This window comes from Sceloporus undulatus, chromosome 2 (assembly GCF_019175285.1).
Source record: "Sceloporus undulatus isolate JIND9_A2432 ecotype Alabama chromosome 2, SceUnd_v1.1, whole genome shotgun sequence".
In the NCBI taxonomy this organism is placed as follows: domain Eukaryota; kingdom Metazoa; phylum Chordata; class Lepidosauria; order Squamata; family Phrynosomatidae; genus Sceloporus; species Sceloporus undulatus.
Genome location: NC_056523.1, coordinates 101,828,901 through 101,833,256, shown reverse-complemented (window position 1 = coordinate 101,833,256; position 4,356 = coordinate 101,828,901).

Sequence of the window (4,356 nt, the reverse complement as noted above, 5' to 3'; positions counted from 1 at the left end):
TCCTAAGGATGAATTTGAAGAAACACTATTCCTTGAAACTGGAACTGAGAAGACGAGGAGGAGTTTGACTGGTTTGTACATATGGTGCTTTTTAATCAGACATGGAAACGACTGGAAAGCAGAACTTAATACTCTGCAAAGTTTCCTTGATGTTTTCTTTCCAAAACATCATACCAGACAAGGTCATGATATAATGAACATTCACCTTTGATGGAGGTCTCCAATGCTGTTGGCACAGAGACATACTTTGATTGACAGACTTCAGCTTCCAGCCAGAAACTATCTGCATGACATAACTCTTAATGGTGCCAGTTTACATTTTATCTTACATAAAATAAATGTTGGGCAAAGAGAATCTGCTCTTGACAAAAACATTTACTTTGAATTAACTAAAGGTGAGCTCTTCTATCTTACTTAGTTACAAGACTGATTGAAAATAGTATCACTTATTTTGAGAGAAACATGCTAATGAGCATAGGACTGATTGTGTATCTGCATGTCAAGTGCTATGAAACCCCATAGAGTAAGGACCATGGATAGAACTTCCATATCACCTGATGCTTTAAGATGAACTAATTTTATGCATTCAGCGATGAGTCACCAAATGTTAAGAAATAACATGAAACCATCATTAAAATAAGTATGTAAATATATTTGCATATATGCTTAAAATAATTTGCATTTTCTGTAATGAATCTCCAGTGTTGTCTAAAGATAGGTGTCCTATATTTAACACCATGTGTCTAAATAGTGCTCAGGCACCTCAAAGGTCTGTTTAGCTTGCAATTCTGTACCTGGGAGAAAGTCTCATTAGACCTTACTTTTAAGTAAATTTGCAAAGGACTGCAGTGTTAAAAATGAAAAGACACCTGCAATTATGAATTACTTCTTGCTATAATTTTGGATTGCCATCTTTCTTTTGGTTGTAATATTATGCATAATGAGAGGAACAGATTAGATGTAACTGGCAGTCTTGGGTAGTTGCTGAATCCTGTAAGACACATAGATTGTGGACATAGATGAAATTTAAGGCACAATCTTTCTCTATGTAGACTTCCTCTATTACCTCTTATTTCAATAAATGAAGATCAGAAATAACACCAATGAGACAAATAATTGGAGAAAAGTAGCTTCAAAGCCAAATTTGGGGGTAAAAAAACACTTCAACTAGTTTGGCTGGGGAGCTGTAGTTCAAAAAGAAACTGTTTCAGGGTGAGCATGACATGTGGGGGAGGATTAAATAACCCCTCTGCTGCTAGATAGGCAGCTTTGGGATTGTGTATTAGGTTGGTTGTTCTGCATCAGATCAGTTTGGCTCATGTTTGGGATAAGTTCATTTGATTAGGAATGGAAACCTGTGACCATTTAGCTGCTAGCCTTCAACTCACATAAACCCTGACTGACCTCACTGTATAGAGCTGATAAACATTGGAATCCCACAATAGCTGGAGAGCTTTGGGCTGCCTACCTTGACCTAGAACAGGGTTGAGAACTGTGTATCCCTCCAAATGGTGTTAAGCTGCTTCTTCCAGTATTCCTCACCATTGGCTAGGGTGGTGAACCTTTTACAGACCAAGTGCCCAAACTGAAACCCAGGCCCCACTTATTTATTGTAAAGTGCCATGTCCATCATGCTTTCTAGTAAGAAACCCTGGCAAACTCTGTGCTAAGGCTACAGCATGTGTGCCCACAGAGAGGGCTCTGAGTGCCACCTCTGGCACGTGTGCCATAGGTTTGCCATTAGTGGAAGGTGCAGTCAAACAACATCAGGAGGGCCTTATGACTTCCATCAATGCCCTAGAAATTTCCAGGGAAACACACGTAGGAAGAGGCTACCCAAGCATTCACGTTCTAGGTAGGACTGGAAACAAAATGTGGAGTGCTCCCTGTTCAAGATACCAGCCACATCCTTCTATTGTCTATCCTTTCCAATGATCTATTTATTTTCTCCTCACCTCATTAAGCATATGTGATCCTCACTGTGCTGTTCTATCCCCCTTCCAGGTTTTTGTTTTTAATTGTATTTCTGTAAACCTTGGCACTGTTTGTCAGTTGTCGGTAAAATGATACTTTAGATGTTTGGAAAATTATTACATAATCCTAAGGGATAATTCAAGATCAGGTTTCTGAAATGAAACTGGTAATTTATTTGTAGATGCAGATACTGGCCTATATCCAATATTAGCTGTATCCAGAATATTTTTCTTTAAATCAGTAGGAGTTAATGTTAGTCATAACTAAGAAGTTGGATTCGTTTCAGTGTGGGTCTGCTCTGGGTGGTACTAACAACATTGGATTTAGCTCACTGGTTGTACACATCTCTTCATTTTGGGAATACAATATCTGGTATTCCAGTTTTCAGAAATATCATGGATGAAACATCTTCCCATGTTGTGCTTTCTGCACTTCCCACTTTGTCACTGAATTGGATTGAAGATGGAACAAGGTTTCTCTATACTCTTAGATGTCGCAACACAGAGCCTGAGGACTGAACAGACAGTACCCTTCAAAATAGTTGCTGTTCCCTGAAGTCAGTGGCTTTAAGGGATTTTAGTGACATCATCTCATAGACTCACTAACATTACTAGCCAGCTGAAAATGTGGAGATTTATAGCTTGATCCTGCATACAGAATGTCAACATTTTATGGCTGTATAATTATAGTGACTAAAAGGATTGCATTTGTTGGCCCGCAGTAGTGGGTATGTGTGTGCAGAATTTGAGCCTCAGTCTCTGTATGTGGCATTTTAAATACAGCAACAGAATACAAAAAAGTTAGAACTGGCAAGTGATTTCTTCTTTTATTTAATGTCACTAGGAAGAATGGAAGGGGAAACTATGCTTGCTTTTTATTAATAAGAACATGCTGGGGTATGTGTAATAAATCTTCTAGTGCATGTGCTTGTCACTTCATGAGTATTGCTTGGTATGTATGTAAACTTCTTGAGTATTGTTTGGTATGTAATCTGGGCTGGTAATTACCAGAGAAATGTGCTAGGATTGCTAGAGAAACCTAGTAGCATGGAGCTCTCTTAGAGACAAACCTGACTCTGATTTTACACCAGAAGTAGGTAATAGTTGTTAACTACCTTTGCTGACCTTGACTCATGGTGACCCTGTGGATGAGACATCTCCAAGACCCCTATCTTCCACTGCTCTGTTTAAGTCTTGTAGATTCATGCTCATGTCCTCCCTAATTGAATCTATCCATCTGATGTGTGGTCTTCCTCTTTCTCTTTTACCCTGTACCTTTCCTTGCATTATTGCTTTTTCCAATGAGTTGTTTGTCTTTTTCATAGTCCACTGTATCCTCAGCACTCTTCTCCAGCACTACATTTCAAATCAGTTGATTTTTTTCTCATCTGCTTTCTTCACTGTACAGCTCTCACATCTATACAGGGTGGTGAGGAATACCATGGCTAGGATGATTTTAACTTTAGTGCTCAATGGTATACCTTTGCTCTTTAAGATCTTGTCTAATTCTTTCATGGCTGCCCTTCCCATTCCTAGTCTTCCTATTTCTTGATTGCAGTCTTGGTTGTGATCAATGTGTAATCTAGGTTGTCTAGGTTGAATTTATGTAGGTCCTCCGTGGTCATTATTTTTGTTTTCTTTATGTCAGCAGCAAGCCTGCCTTTGCATTTTCTTCTTTGACCTTCCTTAATAATTGTTCCAAGTCTGTGATGTTTTCTGCTAGTAGTATGGTATCATCCACATATCTTAGACAGTGATGTTCCTTCATCCTATCTTCACTCCTCCTCCTTCTGCTGTTGCTGTTTGTATGATATTTTCTGCATACAAGTCAAACAAGTAGGGTGAAAAAATGCAAGTGTATTGGACTGCTCTGGGATTTTTCTTTCCATAAGTGATTAGATTCTGTGTTGCAAAATTTTAAGTATAATTCTGCTTGTGTGGGAAATTAATGCTGCAGTCTTTTGTGTCTCCTTTTTGTGGATGGGGATGTATGTTGAATGTTTCCAGTCTGCTGGCCAGTGTTTTGTTTTCCATATTGGCATATATTTTATTCAACACTAGAGTTGATTGTGTATGTGTGGATTTTAGCAGCTCAGTTGGAATATCTTCTGTCCTTGGTAGTTTGTTCTATCCATTTTCTCTTCTTACAGATTCCACCTTGGTTTATAGAATCAGGCGTTCATCTTCCTATGATTCTTCATTCCACATGTCATTCATTTTTCATCTCTTTCATATAGCCCTTCTGTATATTTGATCCAGCATCTTTTTATTTATTCTAATAGTAGGTAATACTAGAAGTAATTTTTTTCCTCATCACATCACTTCTGGTCACCATTTAGGGAGAGTTTTCAACTCAAAACAGTTGATTTCAGGACAGTAGAAG